Below are 18778 nucleotides of genomic sequence, written 5' to 3' on the forward strand. Positions count from 1 at the left end.
CTTCAGAGGATATGAATTTTAAGTCATTATTATCATCCATAATCATCATTATTTTGTTGCTTTTATGTAGTGCTGCTGGTCTAGCTAAAGGTTTTAGAAAATGAGGGAAAGGAAGGCCCTAGCCTAAAGGATTTTACAATCTATTTGTGAGACAAGCAACATCACAGTCAGCACAGTCTGGGAGCTGAGGGCAGCACTGAGATAATGAAGCCAGAGGAAAAGAAAGTATCATTTAGAGCGTGTTTTCCTCTTAACTTGTCTGTTTACTGACTTGCCTTACCTTGCAACAAAAAACTTCTGTGAGTTTGTCTGGTCAGGCATGAAATTGGCAGCAGAAATGCAGAAAGATAAGCAAACACAAAGGCCAAAAAAACCCCAGACAGACTTCATGCACTTAAATTCAACTCAGGCTGACAGAGTCAGGGCCACCAGCCCTTTTTTGAAGCTATTCTGCTTTGTATTTGTAAATTGTAAATTTCTGGAAAGCAGAAATTACTAGTCAGGTGTGGAAGTGAGCCCATCTCAGCCAGTACCATATCTTAGATCACTTGGTTTAGAGATGAGGATGTCTCTACTTGACAGATTTGGAGTTATCTGTACTAAGAATAGGTCTGGTCTCTAGCAGCTTCAGACACAGGTCACTGCAAACTTTTAAACTGCAAAACGTATTTTTCCATGGTATCCATCCATACCTTCCCTCTTGCGACACAAGTGGTTATGGGAAAGGGAATTAAACCAGTTAGAAAGACTATCAATTTCTTGGCTGATAGCCCAAGGATAGTGTCAGCAGACATGCTGCTGACACGTGTAATCCACTTAACATGAAGGTAACAAAGCTTTTGCAAAGGAATGAGTCATTGGAATGCAGGCATCCAGGAGTTGCTGTGAAATAGAACGGAAACAATCAGCATATTTGCGCTGAACCTTACATGGGAATCTCCTGGTTTTACCAAAGGGCCAAGCTGATCTAGACAGGGGCAAGAGCTGCAGAAACATAATGCAAGCCAGGAGCAAGACAATGTGTCTTCTTTCCTAGTATGTCAATCAGAAAATTGAGGAGAGGTGATTTTTTGGGTTCTGTCTGAAGACCCCTTGCAAATTTCATCTGAGGAAGGACATGGTGGCTCTGACTGCTTAATGGGGTTGGGTGCCACGAACAGATTAAACACACTGCCATCTGTTACTGGGTGCAATTCAGCACGATTTAAGGCAGAGCGTGATCTTCTGTGTCATTCCCCCTTCTCCACCAAAGATATGCACACTAAGATCAATGGAGATTTGCAAAGGTTTTGATTTGTTAGAATTTGTGGTAGGACTTAGACATTTTCCCAAATAATGAATTATTTCACTCCCACTTCAGGTTAAAAGTGTAAAATACCCAGCCTTTTCACAGTGATCATCCTGATGATCTTTTTTTCTTTACATAGAAGGCAAAGCCCGTGTACAGCAAGGCAAAGCAGCTTACAGAGCATTTGTGTAAAATTTATTCTGATGGGTTTTTTCCACATAAGTTTTGAATAATGTCCCTTTTTAAAAGAAAGCTAGGAGAAAAAGGTTTATCTCTGGGTTAAAAAAAAAGCTTGCATATTTGCTGAGTTATCAAGATGCCCTCTATATTCATGTTCTCACTCTTTAAATTATATTTCTTCTGACAAACTCATTTTCAGTCACAGTAACGAGCAGATAAACAAGGGGTAGCAGTGGATAGCTGAAGAGTGAATAGAATAATTCAGAAGGGGAACTTTTTTCCCTTAAGAGCATGTCAGCTCCTAAAAATTTATGCATCTAGCCTTGAGACATGCAAGCCATATGCATAAATAAATAAGCTTTGAATGTGCACCATAGGTTTTGGCAGTGCTGGAGACATCAGGTGGGGGGGAAACCTGAAAAGAACTTGATTGTTCCTGACTATTGAAGATGTAAAATTATTGGGTGTAGTAATTAGACAATGAAGCTGTCCCTAATAAATCTATCTTATGGCTCTTGGAACTTTGGTAGCCATGAACATGAGGTTTTTATTGAACGCTTTACAATCTTCTGCTGAGCATATTATCAGCTTTCAAAATTTCGAGGGACGAACACAACCATCCCATAACTTCACCATCAGAGGCAGAAGATGCAGAAGTTAATGACATTAAGAGCTATATTTGCCTTTTCAACAAACTAGGTATGATACCCACCCAAATCTTCTAGCAGTGGTGCCTTAAGCAGAAAAGCTCAGAAGTCTCCCAACCACCTCACCCACTGCAAGGAACTATTTTGATTTAGAGATGTGTTTATCTGCTTTGTGGAACAGGAAAATCTTGAAGTATTCTGCAATAGTTCTGTCTTTGTGGGCTTTTGTATGGTGAAATCCTACTGCACTTTCCAAATCCGGGGTAATTTCTGTTCTGATGAATGTGTATGGCTGTTAGCTGAGCTGTTGTGCTGCTGGTGGGCTTCCTGCAGTTATAGAAGGAAGGCATTATCCTGGTTTTGGTACCATGGTAGGTTTTGGCATGATGAAATGTCCTGTAGGATTTATTGGTAGGCTGCCAAAATGAGGCACTGACTGAGGAGAGCAGTGACCTCTCCCCCTCTGTTTACCCTACTTGGTGTCCAAAATTATGGAATAATACTCTTAGGGCTATTTTTAGTTTACAGCTTCAGGATGTCGTGGTTTGGCAGGTAGCTCTGTTGGGAATCCAGAGAATGTGTGCTAAGAGCAGGGATCCTCAGGGTCTCCTGAAGGTGTGTTTTGGAGAAATCCATGGAAGGAGCTATTTGTCTTTCTGAAACACTGCTTTACTAACTGGAATACAATATTTTTCTATTAAAAATAGAAAGAGCAGAAGGGAACCTGTCAAAAAAACCACCCAGATCTTCAGAGATGGTCTAATAATTATTAACTGTACTACTAGCACGGTCAGAGCCTTAAAACTGGTTCATGGTAACACTAGAAATAAGATTTGCAGTGCTTTTCTTTTTGCCTTGAAAATGTGATCTGTAGGAACAAGGTCTTTTACTGAATTTTACAGCCACTGATGAGGAGACATGAAACAGCATGTTAATTTCATAGTTCCTTTAATACTGGGATGTTTTCAAGAGTTGAGCAGAAAACTCTTCCTGCGAGAATTATGTACTTCTGATTTTCTTGTTCCATTTTTTTGAGATTTCAGTCCAATCTTTGTGAACTATTTTGCTTCTTATAGATGAAGGGGACAAGCTTTATCATTTAAGACTCTCTTGTCAGCATCAGTTTTTAAGGTAAAATGATTTTTTAAATTCAAGTTTCCAATTAATGAAATAAAATTAGCTTCTAAACCCATAATTTCTAATCACTACCTCCTATGAAATATTTCATTCATAGTTTACAGAATGTATAGCCCACAAGTTAGATGCTGGAACTCAGCAAACCTCTATGCTGCCTAAACCTTCACAGTGTGCAACTTCATCTATGCCATTCACTTGTGCCTTGGTAGCCTGTGTCTCAGTTCTTAGCATATCACTTCCTTCTCTACTTTGAAATGCATCAAAAATGCCATTTGTTTTTATATTATGTTGCACAATAGACTTCCTGAAGCCAGTGTTTGTATATAGACATCAGGCTGTCCTTTATAATTGCCAAAATTTGAGGGTGTGGTATCCCAATTTAAAAAACTTTCTTTTTAGAACAATAAATGATTAATAAATATCATCTTTAGCAAAAATATTTTTATATGAAAAATAATTTGGATATCTAGCTGTTGGAAATTTTCTATTGAACACCTTCCAAGTGCAACAGTACACCTCACTTTGCTTTGAAATACTGAAATAAATTTGATGACTATTTTTTAATGAAAGCAATTATTGCATTTTGTTTTGTTTTTCATTATTAAAAATCTAGAAAGAAAATAATGATTTTCATTTTTTCGTTAGACTAAAATTTTAACTCCCTCTCTTACTCCCATCTTGTCCCTTCCTCATCTGTTTGGATTTTTCTTTTGTTTCATTTTTGTTTTTCTTGTTTAACAAGAGAAAACCCTTTTTTAGAAATCCAGGTGTGGTAGGTGGTGGACAGTATGTGATGGCTGTTTGATGATGGATTATTCACATACCCTTTGTGCCAAAACAGCCAGTACTTTTTGTTAGCCTGAATCCTATCACCTGCTGTTTTACCTTTTGACATGGAAGTCTTCAGAACTGTGTGCTTACACATTTGATGCTGCAATGTATCCATCCCTGAGACTCCTATGACTAATACATGCCTAAAATTGGCTTAATTTACGGATATAGTATCCACTTATTCATCCCTCCCCATGGCAACAGTACAGAATTATGTGATATACTCACCTTTGTAAAAGTAGCATCTCTTCAGTCTCTTCTTTCCATGGCGCTCCTAATTTGATTGGGTTTGGAGTTTTGAGTCTCAATGAAATCTCCTCCTACTTGGACCTGAGAATTTATAGAATTGCTCCCACACATGCTTTATATAATTCAGAATAAGCATTTTCACACATTATTCACTATCTTTTTAATGCTTTGCCTCCAACCTCTGCACATCTGGTATTAACTTTAAGCAAATGTCCATATTTTTTATTTATAAGCTGGAAACTCTCTCTCAATATCTTTGCTTTTTTTTTCCTTACCCTGCTATTCCCTTCACACCCTGGCTCTTGAGACAACTGGTCTTTTTCTAAGTGTTTCTTCTTAGCTGAACCGTTTAGGATATTTTTTCTGCATGACGAATTGTTCTCTTGTCATATTCATTTCCTGCTTGTATATACTTCCTTGCTTATCTTGAAATCTTTAGACTAATTTTGCTTCTTGCATCACACCAATAACATCAGTGTGACACTGGGCACTGGCACTAAGAAGGAACAGAAAAGCAATCATACATTCTCCTAATGACTCTCCTGTTTTTCATCTTTGGTTTGGACACATCACCAATGCAGTTTTATTCCTGAAGACCTGGGGCACTGTTTCAGCCAACACAGAGTACATGCTGAATGCACTCAGAATAGAGTTGAAATTTCTTTTCTACCAGCCTGTAGAACCCCAAGCATTACTCTCAGGGAGTGAGAATGGAAAAGAAATGGGAAATTGGCAGGTCATGGAGAAAGCCAAACACCACCATTTAAAGCTGTGACTGAGGAGTGTGCTGCCCTAAAGAGCTCATCAGAGGAGGGATGCTTGGTGCCAATTGTGTCATCTCACCATTTGCTCATGGTGCCAATTCTGTTCTGCATGTTTGTTACCTGAGACATCATGCAGAGGGACTGGGTGTGTCGTGGGACGCAAAGCTTGGGGTATCCCATTCTTTACACACTCAAAATCTGCTCCTTTGTGGATATGGTGCAAAAGAACCTGGCTGTCAGTTTTAACGTAATGGACATGGTGATTTATAACTACTGAGATCTCTTTCAGTAGCACTTGTTTCCACTGTGGGGTGATGAAGGTATTTGGGCATCTGTTTTGGTAGAGAACTCAACCACCTCCATTGTTTTTATTGAGAAAACTTCCATTCTTGTGAGCATGGTGTATGAGCATTTGTATTTGGAAAGAAAACTAAATTCTCCCTTAATCTGGACTCAATTTTCTCAGCAGCTTTTGAGGGTGATTTCTGAAGATTAGGTATAAAAATCCAAAGGATTTAGATTGATAGTAAGTGACTCTGAACTGAAATGAAAACAGGGAAAAATATAAAAAGATAAATTCATGATCTTATAATTCTGTTGAATCCCAGCAAGCTAGAGCACATAAACTTTTAAATGCTAACATAGGGATTTTAAAATCAATGGAGTGTTTAATAGAATTCTATACAATGCATGCAAAATTGGGGAAATGTGGCAACAGGCAAATTTAGAATGAGTGAAACCTTGAATGTGGCTTGGTTACATAATTAAAACTAGACAAGCAAAGGAAAATGTCAATAATCCAACCAAGAAGTCACACAAATATAAATTGGTGTCTCACTATCAAGCTAAAAAATTTAGTAATCAAAGCAAACCCACGGCTTGGAAAGCAGATGGCATTCTGGGAACCAGTATGAATAAAAAGAATTTTAAGATAAGGGTCATATATGAATTGCTCAAATTATGCACTGAACTCCCCAGTATATCATTCAGCTGAGGGAGCACCTGGGATGACCACCCTGATACACACATCATATGTCTGCCCTCAGGGGTGTCCAGAATTAAATGTAATGTTTTCCCTCCTAAGAGACCTGGAGCAGGGGATTAAAAAAAGGGGAGAAACACAGACATAATGCAGTTACAGCAAAGGAATTTTTTTTTTTTTATGATCTTGTCTATGACAAGGTTGGTCTGAGGCTGAGAGGTTGGCAAAGATGTCTTAAATGCAAGATATGAACATTTTGGCAAAACAAGAACAAATCCAGCAACAGCCATGCTGATAACAGACCAATCCTTTCCTTCACAGAACTTCCCTACGAAAAGAAACGTTCTTCACCTTTTCCTGTAGCTCATGCTCTGATGTGCCTTTCCCAAATGCCCAGATTGGCTGGTTATCCTCTGGGCCTTGCCTGGCCCCAGACAACAGCAGCAGCCAGAAAAGTGGAATTTATCATGGACAATAAGGTCCAGGACTGTCTTGTCATTGAGACACTGTCTCAGCTCCTGATTCAGCTACTCTTTTTATGGGATCACAACAAAAGTTCCCAGTTTTTTTCCATCTTCCTTTTATCCACGATATGGCACAGATTCGTTCTCAGTGCGATTCAGCAGCACCCTCATACAGGCTGGGGCATCTCACTGGAATAGCAGTTATACTGCAAGCCTGCTCTATGGTTACAGTGACAGAAATGTGGCTGATCTGAAGAGTTTTAGGAATTAAAATGTACTCTGCAAATAAGAGGTTTGAAGAACAGCTATTTTCACAGATTATGTGGTACTTTAAAAAGAAGTGCTTGGATTAAAGGGGTCTTGGTTTTATTTTAGAAGTCAAAGACGTCATACCTTTTTAGCAAAATGTGATTAATACAAACCTTTGCAGTAGATTACTAACATTAATATGAAAAACCAGGCAGAAGAAGATAAAAATCTAGTCATCTGGATTTTTCACTTCATCATCTATTAATCCCTCTCTGAATGAGAGGCATCAAATGCAATTTTCAGGTAACATCACATGAACTGGTACTTACCAGTTCTTTTTCCTGATTGAACAGCAGTAGGTCTCCTAAGATTTAGTCCAATGAATTTAATTCACCACAAGACTCCTGATTGTAGGAACTAGGCCCAGATGGTTCTGTTTTTGTTGGAATTTGGGTTTCAAAGCACAGCTTCAGTGTGAATTTGATGCCATATGAAGGCTGTATTTGGATGGTGACAGTCTCTTTTCTAAGGGCCACCAAGGACATCCATGTGGTCCTGGCTGGTTTTATGGTCCTTTCAGAAAGGTGTTACTGTCAGATCTTTAGCTTCTGCCATATTTGTAGAAAACTGCCCAACAAATCCCAAAGAAGAGATGGGGAAAGGCTGATACCCCATCCCTATCCCAGACCACTCCAAACACTTGGTAATACAGTCACACCTCTTCCTTAAACCAGGTGAAATGTCTGTACACTGTCCATGCTCATAAATTTATTTCATATAAGCAGTTTAAACTCCTAAAACAAACCAATTTTCTCTCCTGTCTAAAAATAATATCATTATACATCATGGCCAGCACTTCTTTTTTCCTCAGACTGAAAAATAATTAAGAGCTTTATTCTTTCCCTCCATCTTCCTGCCCAGCTCTACAGTATCTCAATCCATTTTTACATTGCTATTACCAATTTTAATTCATCTATATTAATCCTGTGGTGACCTTCAAACATTTCATTGCAGTCAGTCCATGAGATGTGCCTGTAAGTCTCAGATGATTTGTAGGACTGGGTTTTTTTTTTCATTGTCGATGTTCTTAAAGAAAAATAGTATTTTTTCCCAAAGAAGGATGAAAATACATTTTCCTGACAGGCAGAGAGTGAACATTTTTGTTATGATTGAAAAAAAGTCTCAAAAGTTGTGGGGATAAAAAATGATGAAACTGGGATGCAAAAATATTGAGAAGAGGTTAGGGGAACTCGCTGCACAAGCAAAGTGCCTATACTCTGAGCCTGTTTCTGCCAGCACGGATATTTAACAGGGATTTTGCGTGGTATATGTTTCTGAACTCACTTGCATACATATTGTAGCATTAACACATCAAAGCTTGTCCTTTAAGGCTCACGAATCACCCTGCATGCTTACACTGCACACAAGAACAGGGGTGAATGCTCATATGGGGGACTCTCTACATCTTGGGGACTTCACTGCCAGCAGCTGTGGGTAAGGCTCCAAGTGAGAATCCAAAAGATAAACCTATAGGGATTTACAGTGGAAAGAGGCCAATGCTGTGGTTACTGAGCACTATAGAACCTCTATGATGCCTCTAATTGAAGGACCGAATTAAAAAGTGTTTTCTCTACATAAACACACAAAATTCCACCTTAATTTATCTCCTACTCTGGGAATGAGCCAGGCATTCTGGCTGCACACAGGGTTGTTAAGAACAAGTCCCTTAGCACTGGTCGTATGCACATTTATATTATACATGTAGGGTCGCTGACTGCAGTCAGTTACTCTTGTATGTGAGTACTGTTTAACCAGCAGGGTTGCCAAAATCTGTCTGCTTATTGCTGACTCTCAATTCGTGTTTGATCAAAGCCCCACTGATACATCTATCAAACTTGCTGCTGACTTAATCTCTACTGCTCTCATTTCAAGTGACTGACTCATTTCCCCCCGTTATGTTCAGCCTGCTGTAAACACCAGCACTTTCTGTAAGTCTCTCTCTTCACCCTGCTGTTTAATATTCTCCCCAGCTTTTTTCCATGAAAAATGTGTTCATATTTCTGGAAAGTTTCATGCTTATTGCTTCTGTCATTTAAGCCCTCCTAGCACTGGTGCCCTCTGTTATCTTCTCTGCTGCGTAGTTGTGCCCCAATGATGTGAACAAATGCTCATCTCTCTGGATTTTCGTGTTTCCTTTTCATGTGCTTCTAATTACATCCCGCAATTTACAAGTTTTCATTATAAACAAATTATTAGACATAATGACTATCTGTGATGAATTTGTCCAATTCTTGTTTTAAAACCCAATTTCTTCATCATATTAACATTTATTCTCCTTTAGTCTCAATTTACTAAATAATAAGACTGTTGATGGTTTAATGTATGGATTCAATTAACTATTATGTCCCTAGGCAAATTTTAAGGTAAAACTTGACTAATTCTTTTCAGAGATGTGTGATACATCCTCAGGCAAAAAATCTGCTTGTATATTTTCAAACTCCTGAGCCTTCATGCAAAGTATGAGCATAGCCTCTTAATCCTCCTCATTTTACATTTTATTTATTTATTATTGTACAATAGGTGTTATGTTATAAGACTGATTAGGAATAGGCAAGAGTATTTTGAAGAACATCTTAGTTCTAAAGACAACAAAAAATATCCATAAAGCAGGGGTTCAGTTGTGGAGATGCATCTTTATAAACATATATATATATTTATTTATTTATTTATATATATAGGCACTATATAGGTATATATGTGTATATAGAGTACATTTAATTATACTGTATTGTATTATTACTCTTATATTATTATTATTATTTTAGGGAAGCAAGTAATCAATCAACACATATGGTATTGGGAATATATATAAGCTCCCCATAAAAATGATTGAGATTAAAAACAATTTAAAAACCCAGGAAATATAAATTCATACTATGACAATTGCTTTTTGAGAGAAATCATGTGGGTTTTTTTTTTCTTTGTATTTGCAATGGCCAGAGTGAAAGTCTTCATGATTGATATTAGCTTTCAATTCTATGACTTGTTCCAGTTTGTGTCACAATATTTGACTGATGTAGGAGTGTATTGTTCTTTGTTTGGATCTTTTTTTACTCAGTGATGTGTGACAACATCACTTTGAAATCAGTACAGAAGCAGGCCAACGTGTCAGCTTGATTTATTTAGCTGTTTTTCTGTTAACACTCCTCGTCATGTTGGTAGAATGATCAGGTAGCTGGCACTAATTTCATTATGCATGGGGCATTTTAATCATTCAACAAGTGCATATAATATTGCAAAGAAAAGTGGTTTCTCCATGTTTGGGAGGACATGTTTACAGGAAGTTATCCAAGACGCACCATGAATCAGCAAGAGTGGATAAGACCAGTTGGATGAGCTATCCTGTCTGATTTGATATTTTGCAAGATATTAACCAGATATTTTGCAAGCTGCTGAGTCACAAGGAAATACTGATTTCAATAGTAGCCTGTTACACAAAGTGAGTCTTCATTAGTTTTCTTCAGCAGACAGACTCCTGGTACATATAGATTAATAATTTGTACTACATTTCTGGCAGTTGTATTTCCCTGGACATCATGGTATCTGCATTACAAATTAGTTACTGACATTACTCAGTAATTTAATTGTGCAATAAAGCAGCACTTAAATCTCTTTTTCCTGCTTTGATTTCTTGTTATCAGCTGTCATTGTACCTGTGTCTGATTTATACTTGCAGCTTATATTGCCACTGGTGGGTGATTCTTGAGCCTTCTGCACCAGCAATCACAGTATTAATTTTGACAATTTTCAAGATCATTTGATATCTTATGGGTTCTTTTAATCCTTGAATGAAAAATGCATCTTTTGGAAGAGTTCATCAACCTGGCTGTATCCAAACAACTGTAGGTAGGGTGATCTGTAAGTTTAGTTTGAAAAAAGGGACAAGCTCTCTGTTGATTGCACTGGGAATCTCTCGCAAGTGTCAAGTCTTCATTGAGTGTAAATTAAACATCAGTCTTTCTGATTAATTTACATAGGTGTCACCAGCTTGCTCAGGTTTTCAATTAATTCCTCCCACCACCTCCCACCCCAATTCCAAATGGCTAGAATTAGAAAACAGACTTTCATTCTGAGCTGCAAGTGCACAGCTCTTAGCTTGAGATGCCCGAGAGGGCAGGTAGAGGTGTCCATTGCAGAGTGTGCACATGAACAGCTTCACTCACTGATAGGAATGTCCTGCAGTTCCAAGCAATGACTTGTGTAATTTTATTTACCAATCTCTTAAAAAGCACAGAAGTTGGATGAAGAGTTCCCTTCACTCTTATTATTCTCTCTCATACCTCTTTCTCTAAGTGTTTAGTAATGTTATACTGGGGTAATTTGAAGGGACAATATTTTTCACTATTTATATAGTGATATCATCATCTGGTATAACAGAATCCTTCCATTGTATTAATTAAGAATTTTTAAAAAGATCTTTTACTCTAAACTTTTGTCTGCTTCCAGTGGTGTGCTGCTATTTTCCTTTTATTTTTATTCTTTTTTCTTAAACTCTTGAAGGTGAAGATCCTTTCCCATGGGATATGAGAACAATTTTGAGAAAAACATGAGAAGAATCTGACTTCACCTGTTTATTTTGATCATTTCATCAATCCTGTGGTGCCCTTGAGTAAACATTTTCTTTAAAGTGTTTCATTGCTATCATTCCTCACGTTCTCTGCAATATGAGTTTTTCAGCTCCCTCATGAAAGCTTCATATATATTCATCTTAAAGAAGTTCACACTGCAGCACTGATCCTTTCATTGCTCTCACCTATAATTCTTTTATGCTTAATAGATTTTATCCATGGACAGGTATTGTTTCAGGCTTTTTGCCAATGTTTAGTCCTGTGAGCCAATTTTCTACACAAAGCAGTTACAGCAGCTCTCTGTGAAGAATGTTCTGGCCTTCACTTATACTGAGAGATCTAAACTAGCAGACCTGCATAGAGTAATACGTAGTGTTAAGAAGACACAAATCATTCTTGGCCACAAATGAAATGTCTTAACTTTTTTAAAGTAGTATTCAAACTAGAAACTGTTGAGTTTCCACTTTTCTTTACCTAATCACTTTGAGAATGAAAGAAAGAGTCAACATTTCTCAGAGTACTTCATCCCTCTGGTTGGTGCAGTGTGGACTTGGACATGTCTGTGCCATATCTCCCTGTTATTTCCCCGTTATAAGAATGAGAGAGACCTGAGTGATATCCACAGTTCAATTAACAGTGTGGACAAAGGGATGCTGGGATCTACACACTCTGAAAACCTGTGAGAAACTAGATGGATGTCCTTGTTTTTTCATACATTTCATATGTATGAAATGTTTTTTCATACATACACTTCAGTACATTTATTGTGGGGAAAGATGGGGGTGGGGGGTGTGGTTGTTTTTTGTTTGTCTCCTCTCTGTCGTTTCTAAAGTTAGTATCCTGAAAACCAGGAACATGCTATTCCAAAGTGTTCATCACCTCCCACATTAGTTTAACAGTTCCTGCAAAAACATTTTGTATAGCAGGAAAAAAATCTAAACCTCAGGATAACCTGAACAACAATTCAATAGGCAGCATATTAATAAAATTTGAAAAATATTTGGAAAAGCAAATCTTCGAGTCAAAGAACATTTATTCCAGAAACAGGTGATCAGAGTGCAGTGTCTGTCTGTGTGGAGAGAAGGTCATCAATCCAATCCTTGATGTTACTTCATCAGCTCTGGCTATGGGGAGACATGAAGACTATGGCAGGATAGGGGGGAAAGAGGAGACCTTTTAGTCACTGATCAGAATTTTCTCTTCACTACTGACCTACTGAGAGAAAGCAGAGATGTATGCAAAATTTTTAGACTCTAAATTACTTCAAAACATAATGGCCAGAGTTCTTTTTTTCTTTATTTGCATTTTTAAAATTATTCTTCACATTAAGTACTTTGCCTACTCATATGCAAATAATTCATCAGGGAGCTTTATCACTGTCAAGCAACTAGTTTGATCAGAAGAACTTAAAAGCCCCAGCAAAGCTGGAGATGCCACAAGTGTGAGACCATAGCCAAACTTAATCTAAGCAGAGATTATTACTTAGAGTTTCTGTGCTGCTTTATGGAGTGAGAAGATGCTAGACAATGCCAATGTCCCTTTTCCTCTTCTTCACCATGAAAAACACTTATTTAGATTACACCATGCTCACTGTTTCTAGTCCTACAGTGTGTAGAGACATCACATAAAAGTCCACAGAGATGTCTTCTCTTATTTGTAAAGCTTCTTTAACCATACCACTTTCACTTACGTTCTTTGAAAGCAGACTAATTACCAATTTAGACCAAAAAAAAAAAAGTATTTTAAAGAATTTACTAATATTTCTGTGAGTATGCTGACACTTCCCAAAAGGGGAAAGCTTCCTCATGGTAAAAGAAGAGGAAAATAGGAAAACAAGGCCTGAATTGCATATTCTCTTTCCTCATTGAGTTCTTTTATGAGTTGTTACATCTCTGAATCTGATTCCCCAACTACAAATTATCGCAGATGTCCTCTGTTTGGACTCTGGGAGGAAATATATCAACAAATGCAAGCTATTAAAACTTTTCTTTTTTTTGGTTAAGCTTTAGAAATGTTACATGGTGATTGTTTCACCTGTTTTCAGGCTGTGTCTATGGAGTGTCAGTAACTGGAGAGGGAGTATTAAAAGCTGTGGCATTCGAATGGCAGATATAGAACCAGGAGCCATTTCTCTGAAGTTTTACTCTTTCCCCTCTAAAATAGTATTTTTGAGAGACAGATAGTAGTTCTATATATTTATATAGATGTTTATGTTTGTGCTTAAGAATACTCTGAATCATATCAATTATGAGAAATATATTAAATGTACTGGTGCCAAATCGATTTATGTCAAGTGTTATTGATTTCAGTGAAGTTTCAGCTCAAGATGTTTATGTGGTTTATTTGTTCATTATTTTCACTTGTGGCATTTCTAAAATCTCATTAAAAAAAGGATTAATCTTTATGTCAAATAAAATGTCTTTATTTTAAACATTTTTTAGCCTTAAAAATTACAAGTGGAAGACACTAATTGTGGATTAAAATGCATGAATTATTCTTTCAACATGTTTCATTTCAACAAAATGAAATTAAATATTTCAATTGTATAGAGGTTTTTTATATAAAACTATTGAAAACAGCATCATGTTACAAAATGTCATTGTGTTTTCTGTTTTCATCAAAAAGGAGGCAAAAGTGAAAAATAGGTGGAAAATGTTGTTTCCTACTACCTTTCTAGAAATGTGGTTTTCTGATCAAGCTGTTTGGATTCCCAGGGTTGTGGGGAATAGCAGTTAACTTCGACTCTTTGTACAATAGGCTCCATATGACCCTTTATAACTTAGGAAATTTTTTTAAAGCTCTAACCAATGCCACAACAGACCTGGTAAGTGTTTTTTTCTCTTTTAGATTGGAGGTGATAATTGATAACTAGAGGGGGAAGGTTGTTATTAATAAGCAAGAATCAGCAGGAAGTTAAGAAAATCAGTAATTGCTTTTTTGTCAAAGTGCCTCCACCTGGTGTAGAAACATACAAGGCACCATGGGAGAACAACTATATTGGAAGATAAGTAGCAGAGACAGAATTCCTTACACCTTTCAGATGCTGCCTCTGCTACAATGTAGGATGTTTCTGGATCCTGACTACGGCTGAGGAATTCTTGGGGTGACAAGGTGAGTGTTAATGACTAATCAGGGACTTCAGTGCATCAGGAAAAATGCATGGCTTGGATGCATGGGACTGACCAGATGCTTGGTGATCCAATCAGATGTGACAGTCTGTGTGGTGGTGAATTCAGCAAGACTGGTGACAGGCTTGGGAGCCAGAACAAAATATGACATGCATGACAGAGAAAAGTTTTGAAATTTCAGTCTATTTTGTTTTTATTGTTCTCTATCTTGCTGCCACCACCCTGCCCCCCTAACAGCAAGGATTATCTTTGCTTTAATTCCAGGCCAAAATGAACCATTGTAGCTTCAGTAGGATATTAGGATTTGCATGAAACTCTTCAGAACTAGATGTGTGCTTTTTACCTCCCTTTCCCCCCCCCCCCCCCTTTATTATACAGCAGGTAGCAAAAGAAATGGGATGAACATTTTGCTGCTTGCTTCCAACCAGCTGGATTATTTCTAGTTGGCTGGTCACGTCTCCTATACCTAGTGATATAAATGATGGACTTAGTTAAAATGGTCCGTGCTTTTTAATTTATTTCCCTTTTTTTATTAAGACAATCCAGCAGATTGCTTTCTTTTTCTTAACTGCAGCAGAAAGAGCATGAGTGAACACGCCTGGACTCTTGGTCCCTGGAGAGCAATCACACATTTGTGCAGACATGCTCCTTGACCCTGTGCTAAAAGGCTAATCCTAGAAAAACAGCAATCAGGTCTTTCATTTGACTGTGTGCTTTCTACGGTGTTGCATTCTCTTTCACTACATTTGTGCTGCTGTATTGCTCTGTGCTTTTTCATACAGTCAGGCTGCTTCCTTATGAATCTCAATCCCTTATATAAAGGTATATATTAGCTCCCTCAGTGTTCATATATGTTTTATATTAATATTTGAGATTAACAGCTCCCTACTGCGTTTTATCAGCAACTTTGATAAGCTGAAAAAAAGGTTATGGACCCCGAATTCTGCATCTCTTTCTGTAACAAGCCCTTTTGCAGAGGAGCTGGGTTTTTGCCATGCTTGGTGTGGTCAGGTACTCCACAGTCTGGGTTCTGGAGCCTGTGACCTAGTCAAAATTTATCCTATGTTCAAAATTTCCACAGGGGTTTGCTAAATAAAGGATATTTCTTTTTGTCCTCCCTTTATAGTTCCTTCATTCTACTCCCTCCTACTTGATTCTGTCTCCCAAAACTTGTGTAAAACTGGAAACAAAAATAATACAGGCAAAGAAGGGGGAAGCTCCTAAACAGTGTGTCAGATGGGAGTCACAAACTGAAGAAAATTTGCTACAGTGTTGTAGTCTAGTGATAAGTGTTTTTTGGCTGACAGTAGGAAAGCTAAATTCTAGTGCCTGATATTCAGGCTTTTCTTCTTTTTTATTATCGTTGTTGTTAATAGCAAGTCTAATTGAGAAAACGAAGTTTAAGATCCTGTGTGTGCATGCACCTGTCAGCTCTGCCTAATAACTTTTGAACTTGTTACCCAATTTCAACCAAATTTGACATAAAAGTATCAGGATTGTTGTGATCTGACAACAAAATGTTGTGTGGGGTCTTTATCTGTTTGAGGTTTGTGGTTGGGAGCATTGAGCTTTTTGAGGGGCAGGGGTGTTTGTGTTTTTATGGGTTTAGATGTTTTATTTTGTGGCTTTTGTTTGTTTTTCTAATGGAATCAATCACTGAATAAAACTGTGGAGAAGAGGAATGAGTGTTTCCCAAGAGAGAAAAGCTAGAGGGGTGAACTCATCTCTGGGTTTACACCCAAAGAATCCCGGCTTCTCAAATTCAGACTGTTCTCTGTTCCAGGAGCATTCAAATGCTGGGATAATGGAGCCACCTTGCTTCCCTCTTGGGCTGTTGTGGAACACAACAGTGCAAATGGCTGTTCTCTCACCTAATTGGCAATTTAAGAGCAAATTGTCCAAATTCTATGGTGTGATGTAAATTAAGGTTAAAGTGTTTCTTACCAAATAATGAAACATAAACTTTGAAATGAAAAATGTACTAGAGTGTTCCAAGATAATTCTTGAAAAAGCATCAAAACAATATCTCTACATAAAAATGTTGCCTTATGAAAAGAGATGCCTGTTCCCAATGGAGGTAGTGGTGCCAGTTTTTGAGGTCAGTTTAACAAAAGTAAAAGTGCTTCTGATTTATTATTTCTCTTCACCCTACCACATTTAATTTTTTTGCTTTTGGAAGCCAGTAAGGAAAACTTCAGTCTTGCTCCTCAGCAGCCATCTAGACTCAACTCAATTTCTAAGTCACAGTTCTTTTCCCACTCCATGCCCTGCCATGAAAGAGCTCAAGGTTACTTGAAACACTATTTAAGGATTGGTAACCAGTGAAATTTGGGAGCCGGGAATATTCGAGACAGCAGACTGTGCACAGAATTTACAGGGCTGATCTCTGTGGAAGGAATGCAGCAGGTCTCCACTGGTTCCAGAGTGTATCTAGAGAGATTAAGGGGTTAACCTGCCCGGCCAGTGTAACTGCTTATAGCTGACATATGTGTGCACTGCCCTCGGTATATTATGTGTGGCAGCTGATTCACGGTGTAAGGACCCGTGGCTTTACACAGCTCACTCTTCAGAGAGCGGGCTCTGAAAAGGCCCTAAATAGGACTTGCTTTGCTGCCTTACACTGCCCTGTTTAGCTCCACACTTGGGCGTGTTGGGATGTCCTTGCTGGCATAGCTTGCTGAGGAGGAGTCGGCAAGCTCTGGTGCTGGGAATGAGGTTTTTCTGCCTGCTTTCCCTGTTGGCGTGCTGCCTGGTTTTGCAACCAGCAAGGCAGGGACATCCTCCCCAGCAGCTCAGATCTAAATCCCAGATACGGAGATTGATTTCCAGCACAGCCTGTGCTGTGTATAAATCCTGGATCAAACAGGCTAATCACTGTTAATCACTGCTAATCAGCATGATGGTGCCTGTAGACCTTTGCAGCCCTGCTTACTGGCTAGGGGGAACACACTGCCAGTAGATGCTAAATCATTAGCAGTTGCTATTGAATTTAAGTAGCTGGTGGTGTTGAATTTAAGTGACTAGTGCTACTGTCATACCCTGCCAAGAAATGAAATATTCCAGAGCTATGGCATCACTGTGCATTTTTCTCAGCACAACTGTGATTCAGGCTGAGAAGTGTTCATCTGCCTCAGCACATGAGCAAACTTAGTGGAAGAACTCATTCCAAATAAACTACGGAGTGCTGTACTGCTGATTATTTTAAAATTTTTTTTCATAACTCCATCACAGGTTATGTTATAGCACTCTGCTACCTACAGTCTAGCATTTACACTCAGCACTTTGGCTGAAAGAAAACGAACACTGGATCTCAGACTTCATTATCTATCCTTGGTGTTTACCGTATGGTTTATTCTTGGAGAGCTATGGAATTTGGGAAACTTTCCTATAGGCTATTGCGATTTTCATGCTTTTGTTCATACTACACAGGTTTGATTGTCTTTCCTTTTTTTTTTTTTTTCCTCTATTTCTTTCTTTTAATTTGCAAATTGCATTTCAGAATAGCAAGGAAATGTGGCAGGTTGCACAGTTGGTGAGAATTATGGCCCCTCTCTGGTAGTTAATGTACCCTGAGCTTTTGGCTTAGGTGCCTCATAATGCCACATGAGGCATGCGGAAACTGCTCAGAAACACATTTGTTAGCTGTCATGTCAGTGCTTAATTATATCTTACTTCTGTTTCAGTGCATCATGCATAAGTCTGCTAAATGTTCTGTGTGAATCCAAACCTGATTTATAGGCACAAATGTACCTTAGAGATTAGCAGTGGAATAAAAGAGCTCCCTTTAATGTGCTTTGCTATCTGCAGAGCTCAAATTTAGTGTAACTTTGTTAATCTTTGAATCGGTAAACAATATTGCACACAGTGTGTAGCTTTAATTTAAGCAGATTGCTTACTTATGATCTTGTTCTCAGGTGTGCTGTGAAAATTAAATTTTCTTTCTTTGCTAGATCATATGAAGAGTTGAAGATACAGCGTGTGTGTTGCTAGATCCTCCACTGCTGTAATTCAGGGCAGTTTCAAAGCCACGACAGTACCACTGATTTATACCATCTAGTGTTCAGATTTTGATGTTATTGGTGATGGGAAACAAAACACCATTTTGAGGCCACAGCTTTCTCCATGTAAGTCCCTGAACTAAGGGAATAAGGAGGGCAGGAGGGAGGAGATTGTGCTTAGGTAAGGAAGTGAGGCCTTGCTGCTGCGTGCTGGGGGTGTTGCTGCATTCTTC

Source organism: Corvus moneduloides, chromosome 7 (genome assembly GCF_009650955.1).
Source record: "Corvus moneduloides isolate bCorMon1 chromosome 7, bCorMon1.pri, whole genome shotgun sequence".
NCBI lineage: Eukaryota > Metazoa > Chordata > Aves > Passeriformes > Corvidae > Corvus > Corvus moneduloides.